Genomic DNA, 26,246 nt, shown 5'->3' on the forward strand with positions numbered 1-26,246 from the left:
TCATGAGCCTTAAGTAATAGAGAAGGAATGTGACTGGAGAATTCCTACCCCCATACTGAATATCTTTGGGTGCAGGACGAATGACCCAGTTGCTCACTGTATTCGCCTCTACTCATAGACTTTAGTGCAATTTAAATCGAATAATTGATAACTCTCTCTACACAGATTGAAACGCATATTGAAGATCGAGCTGAAGATCAGACTTCCACCATTCAAGGTTTCTCTTTCTACCCTTTTGTTCTCCCAGTAAAACTAAAAACATTTTGTGAATAAACTCAAAAATAATTAACCCTACGATTAGGATTGTACGACACGAGCCTTAAGCAATGTAGAAGGAATGGGACTGGAGAATTCCTACCCCCATTCTGAATATCTTTGGGTGCGGGACGAATGACCCGTTTGGTCAGTATCTTCACCTCCATTCATAGACTTTAGTACGATTCAAATCATGACTCTCATTTCATAATAAAAGATAACTCACCTCATCAAACTCAGTTTTGCCTTTGGGCTTCATTTTCAGTTTAAAACCTTTTCAGAAAGGACGTGTTACTTCCGTTCTACCGTGAACGACGCTTAAGCCTCCATGTGCGAGCAAGCAATGTTTAACTACTAGAGTGCGATCCGAGTTCATCCACTCTACCGCAAACGGAAAGACGCTTAAATCTCCCATGCTCGAGCATATAAGCCAGTCGACAGTAGAACGCGAACATTGATATTATCCATTAAAAACAACTAACCATCCGTCCTAGTTCCACGAACTACGAGCTCTGATTTCCTCATTGCACGAATGAGGATACGTAGGCACAAGGGCCCAAATCCTCTACGAGCACAATTATCTATTCATTTCATTCTCACAATTATCTATTCCTTTCATTTTCCGCATAATGATATATTTCTCACACTTATCTATTAACCCCGTGTTTCTCCTTTCTGCGGGTAAGCTTTAGATAATAACACTTATTCTTGCAAAGAACATTCAAAACGGTTCCCATGGAGTACCATGGATGTTAGGGGTGCTAATACCTTCCCCTTGCATAACCAACTTCCTTACCCATTTCTCTTTCCCCCCGGGTTTTATCGATGTTTTCCCTTTCCTTCGGGAATAAATAAAGTTCGATGGTGACTCTGTTGTATCTTTGAGCGTGCGATGCGCTCGGGTATAATTCGCGTAGCTTCAATAAGAAAAGAACATACACAACTTCTGGATAATAAATACAAACTAGAATGCTCTCTCATGATGAACCAATGTGTTTGGATTTTTCTATCCTCACCATGTTGGGTAGAGATGAAAGCCTACACAATACCTCTTTGTAAGACCCCAATTTTAACCCTAAGATCCCTCATGCAATTTCATCATAAGCATTAGCATTGGGATCATACCTTGGCATCCTCCTTACCCCTCTTTCATTGGGTTTGTTTTGGGAGAGATCACTAAGCACTATGTGATTGTATAATACTTTTATATTATCATTTTACTAACCAAAATACCAAAAATATGTCTTTGTATTTGCCTAACTCTTTTGTAGGTAAGGCATGATCCCATTAATTTATCAAGTTCATATATAGGGTTTAAGACCCTCATGGCTAAGAGCACAATCAAAGATTGATCTACAATGTCTCAAAGCATCATATATGAGTTCCATTGATCTCTACATGTCATATTGGTCAAGTTTTCTTCAAGAGTTTAAGGGTGATTTGCCTTGGAAACCCTAGTTTGACTGGGTATCTTAAGTAACTTCTCCAACAAGTTATCTCACCAATTGGTCAAATTTCCCAAGGGACACTTCAAAATTCATTATCTTATGCATATATTATCTACCATGAGCCAAGAAAGTCCAAATAATTGAAGGTTAGCAAGTTGGTTGATGGTGGTTAGCCAGATGAATTCATATGATCAAAACTGGGTCTCCCTAGACCCTATCTCCTTCAATTTTCACCATATGAAAATGATTCCAAGATAAAAGTTACTCTAAATGACATTCCAAACAACTTTCATGTTGAGCCCTAGAGCTAGTTTTGCTTGGAAAATCGTTTTCTATGTTGAAACATTATAGGTCATTTTGTCTAAACCCTAATTTGAAAGTCAACTTCCCAAGGCCATAACTTGCTCAATTTTTATGATATGAACGATTTCCAAGTTGAAAAATCAAATTAAAGATGTCCACTTCAACTTTGATGTTTGGAGTGAGATAAAATTCAACTTTTATGAGCATGTGATATGAGGTCACATTATAGGTCATTTTTGACCTATACCATTGAACAAGTGATTTTTCCAAACTTCAAACATGCATAACTCTATCATTATAAATCCAAATGACACGAAATGGGTGAGCATTTTGAATGTATTTGAAATATCTACAATTTTGATGAAGACATTGTTTCTCATTTGAAGCTCACATAAAAAGTTAAGCAAGGTGGAATATTGAGGTATATGGCTTGACACTTAGAAATTTTTTCAACATGTTGAAATTTCCAAACTTCCACCTAAAAATTCTCCATTTTCCATGCTCCAAGTGAAAAAGTATTGAACATCAAACTTGTTCCCCTTGATCCAAGCTTTCCAAAGAACCCAAGTTCATGCATTTTGGATGAGGTTTGCTAGGTCTGCGCATGGCTTTAACATGGCTGCATCATTGGAAAGAACATTTGCACAAATTTAAGTTCAAAATTCCTTGCCATTCAAGCTTCATTCAGACCTGAATTAGAATCATTTTGGACCTTATTGCATTGCATCATGGGCTTGTACATGCCCATGCACTCGTGCCATCCACATTGCCAATTTTGGACAGATTTTGAAGTGTGCAAATATCACTCCCTCATGCTATAAATACATGACCTCTGTGCTCATTTGAATCACACTTTGCGTGCCAGCTTTGCCCCCCATTGAAACCGTCTCATTCTAAAGGAAAACCTTAGAAATTTCAATTTGAAATTTAAGTTTGAATCTCAACTATTAGAGATTCAAGAACTCCAGGATCCAAAGCCTTGCAACCTCTTTAATCACTTCCTACTAGCTTCTCAAGTGTGATCAGATCGTGTTTGGAGCAAGCAACATCAAGAACTGCATAACATTGAAGGTAATTTTCAGAAAACTTCATCTCTTCGATTCTCACTCAATTCTACTCAATTCTCTTAGATCTTTGTTTGTCTGAAGTCCTACCAATGTAGGCAAGAAGATTGAGTTGCTTAGAGGTCAAATCGAAGCAACTCAGTTGACACACCTCAAAATTCAACTCCTCATATCTTTATATATATGTGAAGTTAGTTAAAATTAAGGTCAGATTCGTGCTCAACGCCATTTTTTCTTTCATATCATGTCGTTTTTATTTTATTTTGGTGATGGTTGAAGGTGGACCAGTCCGGTGAGGTTCATCGGAGAAGAAGACCGGAGCTACAGCTCCGGCCGTGTGTTGGCACGTCTCAAACCATAGGATCCTTGCAAAACGTTTTAATCTCGTGCGTTGGTTTTAAGTAACATCACTGCAGCACATTGACTAGTGTCCATTGTGGAAAGCGCGCTGAGGACCACTTGATATGCCACCTCATTTAATGAGGGAGATCAAGTGGTCCACGTTTTTTGCTATTTTCTGATTTTCATTTTAATCCTTTTATTTTCATTAATTCATATTAATTTTAATATTGATCCAAAAAATATGAGAGTTTCACAAAAAAAATTCAAATAATTTCTTCTTTCATATTTTGAATTAAAATTATTTTTTGGATCATTATAAGTATTTTTCATGATTTGATTGATTTTGTGTTTGTTTTTTAACTGTTTAAAAATACCTTTAAGTCTTTAAAAATTTTGAATTTTTTTCTCCAAGGTCCTTTGACCTTGTTTGACCTATGATAAATCTCATGGCCATTTCTTTGGTGTTTTGATGAGGTTTTAGGAATTTGACCAACCATATTTAATTTAAATGTGTAATTTTATTTTTTTAATTTGAATAAATTCCAATTAATTGTGTTGACCAATTGTGATGACTTGTTTGAGTTTGACTCTTGTTGTTGGGCCTTGGATAAGGTTGATTTGACTTTGTCAAGTTAATATCATTGGATTTAGGGGATTGATGGAATGTACATTCCATCTCCCAAAATGAATGGATGATATTAATTTGGTAAAAGTCCTCCTTTGACCAATTTGAGTTTTGGTTCATTCCCTTCCCTCTTCATCTCATTCCCATTCTTTATGCGTTCATCTCATTTGGCCTATGATATCTCAAAGTCCTAAGGCTAGTTGATTGAAAAATCAACATAAGTATGGATGAGATAGGCCACCTCTTTTGCATATTCTTTTTGTGTGTGGTATGTTTCATGAGCAAAGTCCATTATACTATGTCTCTAACATGCATTAATACCAAAATTCTATTGCCCGGCCTCAAATAGTTGTGACTTCTACATAAGTCCAATTACGATTGCTTAACATAGCGCTAAATTTTTTACACAAAAGGCATAGAATTCTAGTTAGTGAGATTGTAAGTCTCCCCTCTTTCATGGTATTGTGTGGAAACTTGGCCTTTTTTCCTTCCTTTGGAAGATGTCTTGGCTCAAGGATCCATGCTTGTGATAAGTGGGTTGAGTGTTCTCCATAGAATGACTTAAAAAATGAAAAGCAAAAGCAAAATAATACTAACTTATAACTCATTAACAACTAACTTTTAATTTCAAGCCATTTCCTTTAATGTAATTTAAATTTTAGTCCTTATTCATTTTGTCATTATTCGTACCATTCTAATTGTTTATGTTAATGCAATTTTCACTTTGTTCATTGGGACCATATTGTGTGATATATTCCATTTTGTGTATACTTTGTTTGTTTGTGTGGTCTTTGACCATTAATGTACATAATAACAACAAAAACCCTAAAAAAACTTTTGTGTGGACTGTTGGCTTGATCTTGGACAATTGGACTTAGAATTTAGGCAACATTCCTATGCTAAAGGACTTGGCCAATGCCAACTTTTGTGAAACCAAGTGATTGCAATTTGAAACTTCATCTGATACATCATTCAAGATCCCTCGGAGTTCACCTGCACCATGATCATTGTGAAGCTGTTATTTTGAACCTGTGACTTGTGGAATTCATCTGTTGCATGGGCTAATTGAAAAAGATCATGGAGTGGCTAAGCTTGGATGTGGCTATCTTTATTTGATGCCTTGCTCTTCAAGATTGATATAATTATGCATTTGTGTATTGCTTAATTCTAAATGTCCAAGGGAATCTGGGTTTCTATTGACATTCTTGTCTATTGGATTGCTACCCATTGGTTAGATCTTTTCAACCCTCAACTTTTTAATTTTGTGCATAGGATTAGTCTATTCATCTTCTCCCCAGTTCTTAAATTTCAAAATCTCTCCTTCCTTTTTTTAAAATCTTCTTTGATTGAACTTATTTTGTTCTAAACTTTGACCACTTTGTAAAAAGATAGAAACTTTGGTCTTATACCATTGCATTTTCAAACTTCCTTTCTTAAATCAAACTTGTAAATAAACTTAACTATACTTGACTTAAACTTTCAAAAAGCCAAAAAGAACTAACTCATTCGAACGTTTTTTTAGGCCTTTGTGCCTTTCAAACTTAATTTTTGTTAAAAGCAATGCATCCACTTTGAAATTTGTATCACGAATTACGAGGTTTTGATCCCTCATTTTTATGTTGGTACGTAGGCACAAGTACGAAGGTATTGTCAAACACAAAAATATAATTAATGAATTCTCTTCTCATCCCCCCATTATATTTGTTTGTAAACATCATTTTTGTACCAAATACATATGCACACAAAAAGGGCTCCGTAGGAGTACCTAAGACACTTTGGGTGTTAACACCTTCCCTCTGTGTAACCAACCCCCTTACCTGTAATCTTTGGCATTTTATTAGTTTTGATTTGAAAACTTTTTATTTTTGGGTTTTGTTCGTACTTTTCCCCTTTTCCCTTGGAAACAATAAAAGCGCGGTGGTGACTCTTGTTATTTGATGTGTAACTTTCATAGCTTGATGATCATGAATTTACCGTTACACTCTTGTTGGATGAGGCTTCTCAACCAGTTACAGTAAACCTGCTTAACCTTTAGTATAACTCAATTAAACCAATCATATCATTTAGAAGTATATAAAAAATAGTTTGGCTATTTATCATGCACAGAAGACACACACACATTCAGCATAGGTACTTTTTCACACAACCATTAAAGCTATATCATCTTACTAGATGAAAGTAAACAATTAGAAAATAAACCAAATGAAAGAAAAACAAAACTCAAAAACTAATTTAAAATTAAAGACTATAAAATTAAAAAAAATTACGAATACCTCCCTTGGGTAACCTCCCAAGCAACGCTCATTTACCGTCATTAGCTTGACGCCTCATCATCCATGTTAGGGTGACATATATGACACCAAGAAAACATTTTTATTATTTATTTTGTTTGGTAGCAATCTCATTAGATGGAGATATTGATGACGTTGCTTCCAAATCCTTTTCAATTTGATTTTAGTGAACAAGGAATAAATGACATCCAATACTTTGTCAATTTCTTTTCTTTCATTTGCCTTGTTATTAAAATAGTTTTTAGGGATACTCTTTTGTTTAATATTTTCTTTATGGATGCCTACAACTTAACAAATTGTTAAATTTCAATTTTCATCCATAAGTAGATAATCTTCAAGTTTCCTTCTTTCTCCTTCCATATATTTCTTGTTTACCTCAAATTCTTCTATTCTTAATGCATCTTTTTCATCTGATGTCATGCATTTTTCTTCTTCTTTCACATATTCTTCTTCCAACCTTAACTCTCGCCAAATAAACCTATGTTGATAAAAGTTAGCTTCCTTACATTAATTCATAAGAATTCTTACCTCCCTCTTATATGCTTTAAAATTTTTAGTCGCTTATTCCAAAGTGGTTCCTGAATCAGACGACCAACATGCAGGAGATACAAGTGGCGATGTATCAAAATAATATATGTCTAAAAAAACTCTGGCACTTTATTAGTAGAAAAGTATATAATAATTCATGAAGCAACAATATATTTCAATTTTTTTATAATAATAAAATAAAATTCAAATTAAAAAAAATTAAAACAAAATTTTTATTGCAGTGCAATAAAATATTAACTATAAATAAAACTGTAAACTCTATAATCTTTGGCAGTCTCGGGCAATGGTGCCAAAAAACTTGATAGGTAATTAGAAAGTGTATTAATCTACCAGTGTGGTAATAATGGGAAATCGATCTCAAGGACTGTGTGACGATATATGGTTCACATTACTTTTTAGTTAAAGAAAAGCAATCATGGATTTTGAATTGGGTTTGTAATGAACAAGATTAAATAACATCAGAATTAAAATAGAGTAGAAAAAATTAGTAAAGTGTGCTAGGAATTAGGGTTTACTCATGAACTCGTTAATAATCCTAACTTGACCTTGTATCAACTTACTTTATCTTCACATATTATCGTTCTCAAGTGTATCTACTCCTAAGTCATTAGTGAGTAAACCTTTAAACATTCTAATTAACTCATATGTCCATATTGAATTATAGCTGAATTTAACCATTCAATCATCAAGAACATATACTTTAGTTTATCAACGCATATAGGTTTCTAAATGGTATCCCTAGTCCTAGGTGATATCTAATATAGAATATTTCCATCAAACGTTATTGTTGATAGTCCTGCCTAATAGATAACTGTAATTCATCCTCAATTTGTCAGAGAGAGAATTCATTAAACTCAGAAAAGAAATAAATATATTAGAAAATAAAAGATAATTCAATACAAGGTTCAAATCATAATTATCAACATAATCAATCTCAGGTACCCATCCCTAGCACTAAAGTTCTTAGCTACTCATACTAATGAAAAGAAACATTACAAATAATCAAGATGAAGAGGTTTTAAATAGTGAAAATCCTTGAAGATTACGCTATACCCTACTTCCAGTGTGTTATCTAGCTCCTAAATCGTCTTTCGCCGTAAAAAATAAAGTTCAAACCTCAAAAAATTACTTTTTGGCTTTAAATACGTCAAACTGTTTTTTCTTTTTGCGATTCTGGACCCACATACGCCTATGGACAGAGATACACCATTTTTCAGATATGATACGTGTATGGGACAGTTGATACGTGTATGGTAATTTCGAATTAGCCTTTGATTTCTTCATGAAAGTGTTAGCTCTTGATGTTGGCTTTCATTTTCCGATAGTCCCATGTCATTCTGAGTTACGATCATTTATATACGATTAAAATACCATAGGTCTATCATGATGTGCAACATGCTGAAAAGTAGACCTTGTGAATCCTTTTGAAAACTCATCACATTCTTTTTCGACCATTTCTTTGACTACCTCCAACCTACAAAAGACATTAACCTTCCCCAAAAGACCAAAAATACCAGGAATACTTAAAACATAGACAAATACGAAATTAAATAAACTGACATATAAAGCACTCAAACTATATGGAAAATGAAAATAACTCGCTTACTTTCATTTGTTAAAATGATAATAACTATAGCAGAAATAGTGACTGATCAGTTATCATGAGATTTATCAAGCTTGAATCGTTACAAGATTGATCAACTCTCTTTTTCTGGTTTCTCTCAACAACAAATTACACACACAAAGTAACATAAAGAGATATGTAATTCAGATTGGATTAACACTCAAGAAGTTGTTCTTTAAAACAAGAGAAAGAATCAATGTTCTAGGAATATACACACTAGATAAGAAAAGAAAAATTTACATTTTTTTTGTATTCGATTACACAAAGACTTTCATCAAGAACAAGAATCACAACTTGAGTTACTTCTTCATGACTCATGTCTTATTACACATTTGTTTGAATCAAGGAAACAACTATTCAAATATTAGGTGGAAAATTGAATTTTTTAAGCTATGATTCGAATCAAGCATAAACCATGATTCTAGTCACATAACCTTGTGATTCGTGTCAAGTTCAACTTGTGATTCGAGTCAAATCTTACAGAGGAAAAATTCAATTTTCATAACTTGTGTGATTCGAGTCATACAATACACATGATTTGAATCAAACAACTGAACACCTTAATTTAAGTGTTCTAACTTATTATTCAAGTAACACATGATGAAATGACAAAAACCAACTTGTTAGGCTTAAAAACAAGGGGGAAACATGAACTAACTCTCTAAATTATTGAATAATGAGGGGTCTTAATGGTCTTAATGAGGAGTCTTAATGATTCCATGGTTTGCATGTTTTAAGTGTGTCTCATCCCTTACCATATCTCCAACTTCTCTATTCCTCTTTTTCCTGGGCTTCCAGGTTGTCTCTTTATTGGTGGTGGCTGGAGATTAACAACATCAAATTTATCCACAAATCTTCCCCATTAACTGGATAAAAAACTAGTGTATAGCAAGCTTCATAGAGTTCCTTCTTATAATAGTCAGGTACAAAATCATCAATTTGTAAATGTTGATCCTTCATGCATGACATTACATGACAACATGGTAGCCCTTCAGCATCCACATTCTACATGATCATTCTTTCTTGGAAATATTGGCAACATATTTTTCTTCATTTAGTGAAATATGCCTAACCTCGTAGTCATATTCATCTGCACGCATGTAAAACACATTGAGTATTCAACGTAATCCAAATTAATATTCAACATTCAGCATAGGCATCTGACAGAGTAAAAGGACAACAAATTAATCATTACCTCATAATCCAATGGTTGGTTTTTTGTGATTCCCTTTCCATCCTCTTTTTGATGTTTGGTAGTATTGTCCCTTCATATTTTCCAATCTTTTACCTATTTGATTCCCATATTTGCATTAGATACACTCTAATTTCTTCAAGCATTGTCATAATTGGCTTGACTCTAGCAGCTACAAAGACAAAGTTGAATGCCTCAAACATATTATTGACCAAAGTATCACATCCTGTACTTGTTCTGAACCTTGATTTGCTCCAGAATCTTGGTGGAATTTTGATGAGATGTTTGAATGCTTCTTCATTAACTCACTTGATTTCAATAATTATTTCCTTCCAAGCATTCACATGACTTGCAGTTGCAGCCCTCCAAATCAATTCCTTCAGTTTTAGGCTAGGAAACTTCTTCCTAAAGTTGTTATATAAATGGCTAACACAAAACCTTTGGTCAACATTACCAAGTAACTCCTTAATAGCTGATAACAAACCCTGCAATTAGAAACTTTCAAGGTGATAAAACATTTGGTGATATTTGTGAAACAATTGGGAAATAAGTAAAATTCAAGGTGATAGTTAACCTTTTGTTAATCACTTATGAAGGTATAGGTTTTGCACAATCTGACTCATCCAAAATCACTGTCAATAACTCTAAAAACCAAATCTATTAATCTTTAGATTCACCCTCAACAGTAACATATGCAATTGGAAGCATTTGGTTATTTGGGTCCCTCCCAATGGCAGGTAGTATTTGTCCACCATAATATCCCTTTAAGAAACACCCATCTAATCCTATAATAGGTCTGCATTTGAAAAAAATTCCTTGCAAGCTTTGAAGCATATATACATCCTTTATAAGTGAGGATTCATTTGCCTCTCAGGGTGTTCACTATTTTCCTCTTCTTCTTGAAATGGTTGACTTTTAATTTTAACAGTTGATCCTGAGTTGGCCCTTAATAGTTCATGGCCATAATCATGGATTCTTCTATACTTCTCCCTAAGTGAACCATCCGCAATGTCAACAACAAGTGTCTTTGCTTTATATCCAAGTGTCTTATTGTTTCCTACATTCCAATTTTCATGTGTCTTCTCCATAATACCACTCAACTTTAAATTCAGGTTCTCTCTAACATTGCTCTGAATCTTTTTACCTAACCACTTGGAATTTAGGAACCTAACCTTATAATGCCTACTACGTGGATGCTTGTCCATTATAGTCCTCAATTTCCAAGTTTCTTGACCTTTTATATTTGCACAGTATGCCTCCCTGGACAACCATCCTTGCACTTCACTCTCAGCCTCCTTTTGTTATTTTTCTTAAATTTCATACTATCATACTCTTCAATGTCACCTAATCCTCTTAAATTTTCCTTTAAGACCTCACATTGATTTGCAACATCAAGTAAACCACTCCATTCACTTGATCATTTCATATTTCCCTTGCCTTTTTCCTTACCATTTGCCTCACCCTTTGCCTTACCCTTTGCCTTGCCCTTTGCCTTACCCTCTTCCTCTCCATTTTTCTTGCCATTTGTCTTACCCTTTTCCTTGACCTTTGTACTCACTTCCTTTTCATTAACTACTATATCTCCATCAATTCCTATATTATTTTCCGAGCCTTCAAAATTCACATCCAAAGCACTATCTTCACTACCCTATACCTCCACCTCCACTTCTTCTTGGTCACCATTAACTCCCTCAACTTCTGACTGGTTACAATTGAACCCCTCAATGGTCCCCATATTATCCTCAATGTCACAGTTTGTCCTTTCATCACCCACATTCTCCTCAATGTAACAGTTTATCCCTTTATCACCCACATTCTCCTCAATGTCATAGTTTGTCCCTTCATCACCCACATTCTCCATAATGTTATAGTTTGTCCCCTCATCACCCATATTCTCCTCAATGTCTTAGTTTGTCCCCTCATCACCCACATTAGTCCCTACACTTGTACTCTCTTTCACCACATTCGTCCCCACATCAGTTTCATTAACTTCTAACTCAGCTTCCACATTTATACTCTCTTGCCCCACGCTGGTCTCCACATCAGTTTCATTAACTCCAAACTCATCTCCCACATCCACAATAACTTCATCCTATAATTCTAATGAAATAATTGGTTAATTAATAATGTTAGGCTGTGAAACAGGATGAGTAACATATAAATGACATTCCCTAGTTATTACTGCAATTGTTTTCATCCTTATAATTCCCTTGTCATCCTCCAACAACATAATATCACAAGCATTCATTTCATCGTAGTACCACAGTTTATCTACAATTGGATAAACTAGTTCTTTTAACATGCCTACAATTTCAAAGTAACTCCACTAATCTGGATTAACATCCAAAATGGTCTCTAACCCTTGATACCATGACTTTGAGAAGTTATCAAACTCCATAGAAAACTCACCAGAATGATAAACAATACTCTTAAACATCTTTTCCATTACATATTTCACCTACATAAGATAGCAGAAGTACTAAGGAAGATGGCTAAAGAAAAAAGTTCACATTTTTAGTAGGTTATACGTGAGAAATCATACCTTAGTCATATAGCTTCGTTATCTTCTTCTGTGGAACTATTATTTCCATCGTCTTCAAGGACATTGGTATGTGGAACTATTCTTGCTATCGCCTTCAATGGAGTTGGTATGTGGAACTTTTGTTGCTATCGTCTTCAATGGATTTTTCCCTATTAAGAGAAATGTATTTATTTTCCCTAACCTTTCAAATTCATGCCTTTCAACTTCGTGCCTTTCTTATTTAAACCTCAAAGATTTACAACATGACATTTTTAATGTTTTTCCAATAATATTAAAATTCCACGTCAGATATACATAGTCCAGCATAGCATTTTTTAACGTTTTACCAATAGAAACTAACAAAAAGGACCAAATAGTTTAAGGAAAGTGAAGTTAAGGGACAACTATGTAACATTTTTTACTTAAGGGACCAAAGCAAAACATCTTATGAAGTTAAGGGACTAAACGATGCATTAAGCCATATTTAAATAACAAATAAATTAAAAATACGCGAATAATAAAAAATGAACCATGCATGCAAAAATGAAAAAAACATCAAAACTAAGAGAACGATACCATATTATAGTGTGACTACAATTTTAGTTGCAACCTTGATTCTGCAGGGGTAATGGTCACATTACAAAACTCCATTTCAAACTGCTTCAATATCTCAAGTGCATGCCTCCTTTGATGCATAAGCAATCCCTTTTCAGACTTGTGAAACTCAAATTTAAGGAAATATGTCATGAGATCAAGGCCAGTAATATCAAATTCTTCATTAAATCAATCTTGAATTCAGTAATGTAACTTTCATCGATGTCTGTAATTAGTAAATCATCTAGTAGAGACATAAGACGATTACTCTTTTACTTGCATACTTCTTTACATACACACCAAGTTTGGATACACATTTATCAAATCCTATCCCCTTTAGAAACCTATCAATTCCCTTGTTCCAAGCTCTTGGTGCTTGCTTAAGCCCATACATCACCTCCTCAATCTATAGGACTTGGATTCTTGATTTTTCATAATAAAACAAGATGGTTGTGCCACATACACTTCCTCTTCTAATGGACCATTCAAAAACGCAGATTTGACATCCATTTGGTAGATCAATTTGTTGCTATTTACAATTCCAATAACTAGCCTTATGGCTTCAATTCTAGCTAATGGTGTAAATGCTTCTTCGAAGTTTACTTAACGTTTTGCAAAAACCCCTTTGCTACTAATCTAGCCTTGTGCTTGATTACTTAACGTTTGGAATTTTACTTCACTTTGTACACCCATCTTACACCAATCGACTTCTTTATTTGAGGTAGATCAACTAATTCTCGTGTATTATTATTTTTTCAATTGACTCCAACTTCTACTTCATTGCACATATCCAATTTGTATCACTCAAGGCCTCCCCCATTTTGACCGGTTCAGATTCATCATGAGCGTAAAATGGACAAGATCACCATTATCATTTACTTTATCATCCAGGAGCAACTCACTGTCTTGCAATCTCACAAGCATACCTCTTTTCCTTGATGATCTTCTCAGAGTTTCTTCAACTTGGACTTCATCGAATACAACTTTTGGCCCTCAAAATACTGCAGGAACAATTTCAGCATTATGGTAACCAATCCAACTTACTGGTAATCAGTTACAGCATGCTTCCAGACCCTTAATTCATCAAAATCACGTCCATATTGATTATGACTCACTTGTTAACAACATCGTAGAGTTTGTAACCACTAGTAGAGTGATACCCAATGAGTATCATTTGTTCTCCCTTGTCATCTAGCTTCTTTCTTAGCTTATCCGAAACATGTCTATACACCACCAAACCAAACACTCTTAAGTGACTCATATTTGGGTTGAATATAAACTATGATTTTTTGGAAGTAATATTTTCCAGCTTCCTTATTGGACACCTATTCAACAAATATGCAGATGTGGACACAACTTCTCCCCATAATTCTTTCTACGTTTGCTTCCCTTTTAGCATTCTTCTCACCATGTTCATAATTGAACAATTATTCCTCTTGGTGACTCCATTTTGTTGAGGTGTACAGGTAGGTACTACCTCATGTACAAGGCCCTCTTAATCATAAAATTTCCTAAAACCATTTGAGACATATTCACACTCACCATCTATTTTAAATTTTTTTATTTTGTGATCACTTTGTCTTTCTACCATGGATTTGAACTTCTTGAACACTTCCAACACCTCAAATTTTCTTTTGATCAAGTAAGTCCACAACTTTCTACTAAAATCATCAATTAAAGTGACAAAGTACCTATATCCTCATATTGAGTCAAATTGTATCGGTATACAAACATGTGAATATACCACATCAATATGAAACTTGGTTCTGCATCCTTCATTTTTGTTAAATCTTCCTCTATTTTTCTAGCCTGTGCACATTCTTCACATACTTCAGTTTGCATATTAGTCAACGGAAACCCCATAACCATGTTATTATTCTGCATAGCATTGAGATATCTGAAATTCAAAAGTCTAAGACTATAGTTCCATGTCCATTCTTTCCTACTAGATGCAGTTACAAGAAACCTATGCTCCATTACTTTCAATTGAACCTTGAAAGTTCTCTTTTGTTCCATAGGTGTGTTTAGGATAAAACTCCCATTGAATCCATAACTTCCAGGATATTGTTTTCCATATGAATCTTGTAATTCCTTTCAGCAACTGACCAATACTTACAACATTACACTTGATTATAGGAATATACAAAACATCTTTAACCAATTAATGTTCACCATTCTTCCTCTTGATTGATATGTCACCAATCATGTGACTCTTGTAGTAAATTTTCTAAAAGTTCCCTTCTCTTTCATCTGAATCAATTTGAGCTTCCTCTTGTGAGGTTTGTAACCTCACCACCTTTTCCTTATCATCTCCTTCATAAATTATCTCTAGAATTTCCCAAGCTTCCTTTGAGGATGTTGAATCACCAACCTTTCCAAAGTTATATGCATCAACACATTGATGAATTAGATATAAAGCTTTTAAATCTTTCGTCTTTTCTTCCTTAAGTGCAATATTTTGTGTTTTATATGATACTCAAAAATCTAGGGGGTCAATAGATCCCAAGTTAAAAACAAGCTTACAAAAATTGTTTTTAAAAATTTCACGGCTAGCGAAAGTGACTCGGATTGAATCGTCTAAACCGAACCGCTATCGAAAAGATCGGATATGCGTCTATAGTATCAAAGTGATGATAATGAGAACAAATTAATCACAATCACTTAAAAATGATTCTCTAACAGTAGAGACTATTCCCAATGATAAAATAAACAAAAATGCTATAGTGACAAATTATCGAACACCTTGTGTGCAATCGATTTTGTTTAGAATTTGTATGGTTTTGTTGATCTTCAAATCCAACCAAAATCTAATAGATTATGATTAACACAAAAAAACCTTTTTCAAATGGTTATAAAAGGTCTAACCAAATGTATTAATCGCACATTCGATGAATTCAACAATTTTCAAATGAAATGTAATATATATATATATATATATATATATATATATATATATATATATATATATATATATATATATATATATATATATATATATATATATATATATATATATATATATATATATATATATATATATGTAGATAGAGAGAGTACACACAAATTTGTTTAGGCAGTTCCCCAATCGACCTCGCTATGGGTACGCATGCCCTCAATTCGAACTCGAGTTGAGATAATGAAATTAAACTTACTTTGCAAAATTAGAATACAAGAGAAATGTAGCAATCCAACCCTATAAACCCTATGTTTGATGTTGATTCTAACACATTATATTCCATTGATCTAAGCTGATCAAGTCACCCAACAATACCAATTTGATCCACCGTCTCACGCTACTCCTTTGCAAAAACCCTCTGTTTCTTCAAAGATTTCACTCGATAGAATCCCAATTGCAAATTTTTGTAACCTAAGATTTATAAATATGATCCACTATCTCATGTTACTCCTTTACAAGAAACCCTCATTCTTCAAATCTTTCACTCAATTGGATCCAAATTGCGTAATCTTGTCCAAAACCTTCAAATCCCTAATTCATGTTGAAGTAAAACCCTATATTGGTTGTGTGAAAGATTCAAGAAGTAGTTGATTTGTTGATGCTCAACAAGACTCACAATGTCTGGAATGTCCAAGCAGCCAGCAACAGCTTTCCAAACATATTGCTTCACAACAAGGCGGTGTTGGTGTTTCTCTTCAAATTCCTCAACACACCTAGACGAAACAAAAAAAATGGAGTTTCTAAAATGGTAAAGGATTTGGTAGTCTTTCCCTTGCCCTTGGAATCACCCTTGGTTCTTGCAATCTTAGGTGCCATGGAAAATATTCAAACAGAGCTCGCATGCCAAATGTTCGACAAAAAGTGTGAAGGAGAAGTGAAGTTGTTTGAGAGGTATTTGAGAACCCATAAACCTAAAATAGAGATAGATATACAAAAACACACAAAGATGACAATGAATACTAAGAATGAATGAAAATTAAGAGTCTTGGTGGATTTGGGTGGATAGGGGTTTTTGAAGAGGAAATGAGAATAAATAATGAGCTTAATGAAATGTTGGAGAACTGGATGCGGAATGAGATATGGTGAATGAATCTAAGAGGAGTTAATAACAATTGAAGTGTTTCAAGACTTAAGATAAATTGAAAAATGAAGTAAAATGACACAAAAATGCCTTATAAGACGACATGTTGTAAGTATGTGTCGACCAGTACAGGTCATGAGTCGACACATACTGAAACATTTTTGAAAATTTTCTAAAATTGTTTTCATGACCGACCTATACGAAACATTAGTCGACACATGAGGTGCAAAAAGTGAAAAATATGAAACATAAGGTTTTGGGTTAACTTTGAAAGCCTAAAATTGAAACATGCATGAAGAGTTTTTGAGAGACACATGTGTCATACCCTAATTTTTTACCCTAAGATGCCACATACCATTGCCATCATAGTACACAAACAAGATCACATCTTGATTCTCCCCCCTCTCATCTTTGGGTTTGCTTCTTGCAGGGGTCACCAAGCATCTCTTTGTTGGTGTTTTACCTTTGTGTTTATATGATTAATTTCTTATCTAACCAATAATCAAAATAGAAAAAATATGTTTTATTTTCATTAAGTTTATTGTGCAAGGTAAGTCTTTTCAATCAAGAGCATCTCAAAGTTTTGTTGCTTACTTCTCAAGGAAAGTCAAAGGTCTGTGTGTTTATTTCCATGTCTTCTTCAACAAGAAACTTCAATATTTGAGAACTTTAGTAAAGAGGTAACTATGGACACCTTATTTTGAGTTCATATAATCACCCATGTGCTTTGGAATGCAAGGAAAGTCCAAGAGTATAAGCTTATTTCAAGTGGTTTGACCAAAAAGTCAACATTTGAAGTCAAGGTTCCAAGGATCACAACTCCTTCACTTCTCAACATTTTTGAATGATTCTTTTTGCATATGACTTTTCTAAACATCCTCTACAACTTATATTTACATGACACAATCTAATTATGCTTGGAGGATCATCAAAGGGTTGGATACATTATAGGTCATTTGTGGACTTAGTGAAATTTGACCTATTTTCAAGTGACTTTTTCTCAACTTTCAAGGATTATAACTTCTTCAATTTTCAACACTTGAGGCTTATTATTTTTGAACAATATCATTTTTTATTCACTCTACGAGTTTTCTTAAAGGATCAAGGTCAAAATATGCTTGGAAGGTCTTGGAATTCATTGAGACATTATAGGTCATTTTCAGCCATGGAATACTTGAAATTTTCTAAGTTATATGATCAGTTTTTCATGCCAAATTCAACATGACCTGAATTTGTGCTCAAACATCAAAATTCAACCTTACTTGGCACATTTTAATCTTTGCTATGATGTCAACACATTGCAAAAAGAATGGGACAAAAAAGTCTCAGAGTAGGATGCCCCATTGGGTTGAACATGGTGAGTTGGAACTGAAAAAATTTCCACTGCCCGAATTTTGAACTTCACTAATCTTAATTCCAAGCCAAATTAGCACGTGTTTGGACCTAACCATGATTAGCCAAGTCTCCATAAGTTAATTAACCTTTGAAACGCATCATTTGGCTGAGTTTTGATGAGTTGCAAGTCACACTTTTCTCACATTCAGATCAAATTCGTTTTGCACGAATTCAACATCATTCCACGTGTATTTGGATCCAAACACATACCCTATAAATAGAGGAAGCTACTGCATTCATTTCCAAGCTTTTGAGAGCCAAGAAATCCCTGCTGCAACTTGAAATTTTCCAGAAAAAATCAACTATCGTGTTTTGAGTTTCAGCTTGTTTCAATCAAATTTCTTGATTCCATTAGCATCTTCGGAATCCTCTGAAACTTTTGCAACAATTCCAAAGACTTGAGACCTTATGAAGTGCTCTAACCAGATCGAGCTTCATCAACTTTTGATCATCATCTGGACAAGGTATTTTTGAGCATCATTTGACCACAAACAAGTTACCACAATGTAGTCTTTCACTCTCTGATGCTTTCCCCTAACTTAGCTGGTGTTGATTGATCGTGTTCATCATTTAATTATATTTTTCATGGCTTGCTTGCTTCTGAATTTTTTTTGAAATTTCCTTTGCTCAATTTAGATAAATGAATTTGGAGCATAAGGTTGAATTCGAGATGGGAAGAGGATCACAATGGTGGTGGTATCGTGTTTTGAATTACCAAACGAGAAACTCCGGTGAGAGTTCACCGAAGAAGATAATCGAAATGGTTCAGGTCGTCTGAGTTTGGCCAGACACATTAGACAAACGAGATATTTTGATTGGCTAGTTTTGAATTGGATCTCGTATGTTGTTGGTATCGCATTCCACCGTGCATCCTAATCTGAGGAGAGTTGGATCTACCACGTCAATTAATAAGACGTGATCCAACGCTCCGTGTTTTTCTAATTTTTAATTTTTTTTCTTTTATTATTTTTAAATTCTTTTTTCTTTTACAATTCATAGTAATTTCATTTGTCATCCAAAAAATCCTAAAATAATTTCTAAAATTCTCTTGTATTTTTCTTTATCTTATTTTTATTTTTTCACATTTTAGTTCACTGATTTTCTATTTTTCATGAATTTTCTATTTTCTCCTTTGTTTTAATTGGTTAGAAAATACTTTTCTGCATTTTTAAATTCTGAAAATTTTACTATATGCTCCTTATTTTATTTTCAACCTCCCATAATTTTCTTAACCGTTTATTTAGTGTTTTAAAGGACTTTATGGATTTTTCACATTATTTCTATTTTAAAATTTATTTAAAAATACTTTTGGTAGATTTTTATTTCATTTGACTACCTTTTATATTTGTGTGATCTTTGTGAACTTCTGTTGGCCTTGGATCATGATGACTTGGATCATAAGTCTCATCAAACTCAATGGATTTTGGGTATTGATGGGATGAAAACCCTAATCCACCAAAATGGATGATTGATTTTGATGATGACTTGATCAAACTCTTGATCCAATTTGGGCGTGACCTCTCTTGTCCCCTCCTTCTTTATCTCCTTCTTTTCCCTTTGATAAATTGGATGGCTTGTGTTCATCTTATTCATGATGTGTGGATTGGTACTTGATGAACTTTCATCATTTCAAATATGGCTCCTAATTTATCATGGATCATTTAAGGTACTTTGGATTGATGCATAAGTTTATCCTAAGTGTCATGAAGTATGGATTGAAGTAATAGACCATCCTCTTAGCCTTTGTGCTTGATCATTTTCTTTTTTTTCTTTTTTGTGTGGAATGACTTTAGGAGAATAATTTACATATCGTTTATCTAGCATGTATTAACACTAACATTATTATTGACCGACCTCAGATAGTTGTGACTTCTACATAAGTCCAATTACAATTGCTTAACATAGCGCTAAATTTGTCCCAAAAGCAAAGGAATTTTTATAAGTGAGATTGTAAGTCTCATACTCCTCATGGTATTGTGTGAAAATATTGCTCCCTTTTCATTTGTGAGAGCTAGTAGCATACTTGTTGATTTCTATCCAAGTTGGAGCTTTTCTCATAATGATGTATAGGTTCATGTTTTCATGCTTGTGGGTGAATAGTTGAGTGTTCTCCAAAAAATGACCTAACCATCTTTCATTTTTGATGACTAACATCATTTACTAACATTTTACTTGTATTAATTTTTACTTCAAAGTCATTTATAGTATGCTCTTTTATTTTATGCCATTTACTATATACTTTATGTTTAGCATCCCGTATCATATTATTTGTGATTATACCATTTGTTCTTTGTCCATTTGGACTTTTCTTTTATATCCTTGTAAACAAAACACTAATAAATAAAAACCTAAAAAAGAAACGTGTTTCTCCTGATTCATGGACTTATGGTTACTATCCTTTGCATCATAGTGGAGTTATGGACTTAGAATTAGGATCTTGACCTTTGCTTTGGGACTCGTGATTGAGACCTTGGGATTCATTTGATACCTTTGACTTTGGACTTCCTTTGGAGACTTGGTTGAGTTATTTTGGTTTCATCTGATGCATGGATTATTATTTGCTTATTTGGCTTGCTTGAGGCTTAATCCAAAAGAGGGAATTATTGATTGACTTATGTCATAAGGTTTGTTATCTCTTGGTTGGATCTTTCCTCCCTAGCTTTTACTTTATGCTCTAGGATAGTCTCTTCTTCTCCCCCCTTACTTTAATTTTCAAAACCTCCTCTCTCTTTTTAAAAAAACATTCTTATTTTCCAACTTGAATCCTTTTCTTAATAAACCTTGACTTTTGTCAAATGATTTTCAAAACCCTTTCCTAATAAATGCTAAATCATCTTAAGTATATTTATACCAATTTCAATAGACTTAAAAAATGTATAACTCATTCAAACTATTTTTGTGCCTTTGGTGCACTTTTCCTTTTAAAACTTTTCTCAAAGTTTAGACATGAGTCATTTCAATAGTTGAGATATAATTCTCCTATCCCCATAGTATTGATGATAATTATTTTCCATCTAAGAGAGCTAGTGCCATATTTGTTGATTTTTATCCAAGTTGGAGCCCTTCTCATGATAATGCAAAGATCTCATACTTGTGGGTCACTAGTTTAGTATTCTCCTTAAAATGACAAAATGTCTTTTCATAAAAAAATGAATCAAAACAAGCACCTTTGTTATTTTTATCATGAACTATGAGGTTTTGATCCTTCATTTCACTTTGTTGGTACGTAGGCATAAGACTTCAAAGGTCTTGGCAAACCCAAAAATTAAGAAAAACATTTCTTTCCCCATTTATCCAATCTTTTGCAAACAACACCCTTTTTCAAAGAGGTTGCCATGGAGTACCATGGATGTTTAGGATGATAATACCTTCCCTTTGGATAACTAACCCCCAGACCCTTATCTCTTTTTTATTAGTTTTGTTTTAAAACTTCTTTGGGTTTTGTTCGCACTCTTTCTTTGTGAGTTAAGTTAATCAATAGCAATAAAAGCGCGGTGACGACTCTTGCTTTGTGAGTTAAGTTAACCAATAGCTTAACCTCAAAATTTCCACCGCTACAACCAGGAAAAGACTACCGTTACACGCTCTTATGGTACTTTCTCTTACCGACGGATGTCGTTTGGCCTATGTAATGCTCCTGACAATTTTGAAAGATGCATGAGGTTAATCTTTGCTTATTTTATTGAGGATATTATGGAAGTCTTAATGGGCGATTTCTATGTGTGTGGTTCAAGTTTGGATAATTGTTTAGTGAATCTAGAGAAAGTTTTAGAGAGATGTGTTAAGGTGAATCTTATTTTGAACTAGGAGAAGTTCCACTTCATGGTGAAGGAGGGAATTATTCTCTGACACTCAGTGTCCGCTAGAGGTATTTAGGTTTAAAGAGAAAAAATCGAGGTTATCTAAAATTTGCAACCTTCAAAGATTGTTCGAGAGGTCAGGCGCTTCCTTGGACACGCTGGTTTTTATCAACGATTCACTAAGGACTTCTCGAAGATAACCAAACCCCTTACTGACTTGCTGATGAAGGAGGCAAAGTTTATATTTGATGAATGCTACCATGAGTCCTCAATTTTTAAAGAGTGCACTAATCTTTGCACCTATTATGCAACCTCCTGATTGGAGTGAACCTTTCGAGATTATGTGTGAGGCATTTGATTATGCAGTAGGCACTGTTCTAGGCTAGGATATAGATAAAAAGTTGCATGCTAACTATTATGCTAGTAACACACTTGATGAATCTAAAATTAACTATCATACTAAAGAAAAAGAGCTTCTAACAATTGTGTTCGCTATTGATAAATATCAGTCTTACCTTGTAGGATCGAAAATTATCGTTTACACTGACCATGCTCCCCTCTGATATCTGCTAATAAAAGAGGATTCAAAGTAGATACTGATTCAGTGGATCCTACTACTACAGGAATTCGACATGGAGATTTGGGACAAGAAAAAAACTGAGAATATGGTGGCAAATCACTCGTTGGTATTAGGAAAACACACGAGGAAGTTGCTTCTTTAGAAAAATAATTGGTGCCTTGGTATGCTGATTACATCAACAACCTTGTTTCCCATGTTTTACCTCTCGATCTTATCCACCAGCAAAAAAAAACATTTATTTCATGACCTCAAATAGTACTAGTGGGATAACCCTCTCTTGTTCCAAAGAGGCTTCGATGGTATCTTTCACCGATGTGTACCTGATGATGAGATTGAGAGTGTCATGACCTACTGTCACTCATCGCCATATGAAGGTCATATGCGCATTTCTAAGAGTGACGCAAAAATTCTTCAAGTTGTCCTTTATTGGCCTACTATCTTTAGGGATATGCATATATTTACCATTAAGTGTGACCGGTGCCAGCGCACTGGAAAAATTTCACAGAGGGATAAGGTGCCTCAAAAGCCTATCCTAGAAGTAGAGATTTTTGACGTTTGGGGTATAGATTTCATGGGAAAGTTTCCATCTTCAAATGGGAATAAGTACATAATTGTTATTATGGAATATATGTCTAAATGGATCAAGATCATTGCCTCTCTGATTAATGGTGCACAAGTTGTGACCAAGATGTTGAAAATGTCATATTCCCGAGGTTTGGAACCCCTAGATTAGTCGTCAATGATGGTGGCTCACACTTCATTTCCAAATGCTTTTAACCAAATACGGAGTTAAACATAGAGTAGAGACCTCTTACCATTTGCAGACAAGCAGACATATGGATATCTCAAATCGTGAGATTAAAAGGATATTGTAAAAAACAGTTTACACCTCCAGGAAGGATTGGTCGACTAAGCTGAGCGACACACTTTGGGCTTATAGAACAACCTATAAAACTCCCATTGGAACCACTCCTTTCAAGCTCGTCTATGGAAAATCCTACCATCTCTCCATGGAGTTAGAGCATAAATCCTATTGACCTATTAAGTCTCTTAATATGGATCATATAGCTACTAGGAGTAGGAAGTTGTTTGATTTTCAAAGGCTAGAGGAGTTGCAATTAGATGCTTATGAAAATGCATTAATTTATAAAAAGTGAACTAAAAGATGTCACGATAAGCGCATCTCTAGGAAAAAATTCAATGAAAACTAGATTGTTATATTATTTAACTCTAGGATAAGATTATTGCCAGAAAATTACAGTCCTGATGGTATGGACTATTAGAAGTGATGAGAATTAGTGAGCCTGGTGTTGTGAGGGTCTGGAGTGAATCTACAAAAAAGTTCATAGTTAACGAGCAAAGGTTGAAACATTTCTACCTGTTAGATAATGTTCTTGATCAAGGTTGTACCTGTATGTTGTGTCCCCCTTGAGGGATGATTAAATTGTGTCGAGCTACCGACGTAAAATAAAGCGTTGCATGGGAGGCAACCCACGGGTTCCGAGTTTTTGTTTCGTTTGAATTCCCTTTAATAATTGGTAGTCCCGATTGACAAAAATAGATAATAATGAATCATTATGTGAAAAAAATATCCCTCTTGTGCCTTGAAAATGCCTTAAAGGCACTGCCATGTCTCTTTCCCATAAATTAAATGAAAAATCGTTGTTTTAGTAGAATGACGGGTTACCCGTCAGCTATCTGAAGGGCGTCATGCCTTCCAAGAGCAATGACAGATAAGTCATCACCATTATGACGCCCGTTAAGGTGTCAAGGGCGTGTTTAGATGTTTTAAATTCCATAAAAGTGTTTCTTTCCAAATGCTAACCCCCAGGGCGTCATCCACATGGCACCCGTCTAAGTGTTAAAAGGGGCACTTTTTCAAGAAATCCGACAATGCATAAATCATTGTTCCTCTCTTACTACTTATCATTATTTCATTAAATCTATTTAGTTTCATTTTCTACTTCCAAATTCTATTTAGTTTTCATTAAATCTATTCATTTTCTACCATTAAATCTATTTAGTTTCATTTTCTCCTTCCATACCTTCTTAAACACACTTACTGACTTCCACTTTCCCACGCCTATTTTTCTTCTTCACTCACCATCTTCCTCACAGAAACTCAAAAAATCCATTTTTATTCAAATTTCAATATATCATATCTCCCTCATTTTCCCACCAAATAAAAATTCTAAACCACTTATGCTATCCCCATTTCACCCACTTTCATCTTCACCCTTCACAACTCAATCTTCCACCCTCCCAAAATCCGAACCACACTCATTTTGCACCTCATTTCACTTCATAATGCCTCAAAGGGGACAAATGGATTATATGGATATCATCTTCAAGAAAGGAATAGACCGGAGAGAATGTTACACATACATGTATCAGCGGTTGATCACACATACGAGGTATGCCGATGACAATTGCTTATGTTCTTTAGGTTTATATGATAATGGGCACTGGGTGCTGACTAGGTTTGGGTGGGACTACTTTGTTACCTTAAGACACCATACATATGAGAGGATGACTTTAGAATTACTTAGCTCTTTTTCATCTATTACTCATCCCGCAAGCCCAGGCTCCAACGAGACTGCCTAATTCCATATGTTTAACATGGACTATGAGTTCGAGCAGAATCAATTTGCTAGTCTATTTTGTTTCTCGAGCGATGCAGGTATTACCTGCGAGGTCCTCAAGATGGGACCTTAGTTTACTGAGTTTGGCCCTCTTTGGGAGAGGCTAATAGGTGATTACATTGTTGATATGGAAGGGAAGAAGTCTATCCATATCCATAATCCAGCAATCCGCTACTTTAAACAGATTTTAGCATACACCACTTTTGGTAGAGACAACAATGGTAGTGTCAACTCCAAGGAGTTATATTTTATTCAATGTGTGTTTCCTAACACACCAGTTCATTCTTCCTCTTTCATGGGGCCCATATGCGTTTGGTCTCGAGTGCTAAGAGAGGCTTTATCACCATTAGAGGAGTGATTACCTTCATTGCTCATGCCTTGCACTTAGAGGCTGAGTTAGCGACTCTAGTACCTATCCCTGGTAGCACTGCCATGGACTTACATTCTTTCCAGGCGCAGCGCCGAAGTAAACATAAAAGGGAGGGTACGTACTAACTAGTGATTAATAACACAGTTTTCAAGAGCGTTATTCTACCATGCCCAACACACATTGATGTGCAAGTTTCAGGCAATTGGATTTAAAATTTAGTGATCGACAAAGATGTCGAGGCCATTCCTATAGACACCAAAACGGGCGATGAAACTGATGACGACTTAGATCGGAGAGAGCAACACTCTTCAGCACCGATCCACCTTACTCATACCTCATCTCCATGGAATCCAACATCCCCAGCCACACGTTTCCCCTCATCCCCATTATTCACCTGTACACACCACCCTGTATTATGCTGACACTTTTGCAGGTTCATCATCTTGGCAGCAATCAACTTTAGAGTATGATAATAATGCCTTTAGGCATTAGATCTCCGACTTGAGATACGAGGTTTAGGCACACAATGATGTTAATTCAGAGTGTGGCTATCTACTATACTCCATGCAAAGTAGACCAATATGATGGAGCGCATGTGCACTATGCATGCTAAT

The sequence above is a fragment of the Lathyrus oleraceus genome, chromosome 3 (genome assembly GCF_024323335.1).
Source record: "Lathyrus oleraceus cultivar Zhongwan6 chromosome 3, CAAS_Psat_ZW6_1.0, whole genome shotgun sequence".
Taxonomy (NCBI): domain Eukaryota; kingdom Viridiplantae; phylum Streptophyta; class Magnoliopsida; order Fabales; family Fabaceae; genus Lathyrus; species Lathyrus oleraceus.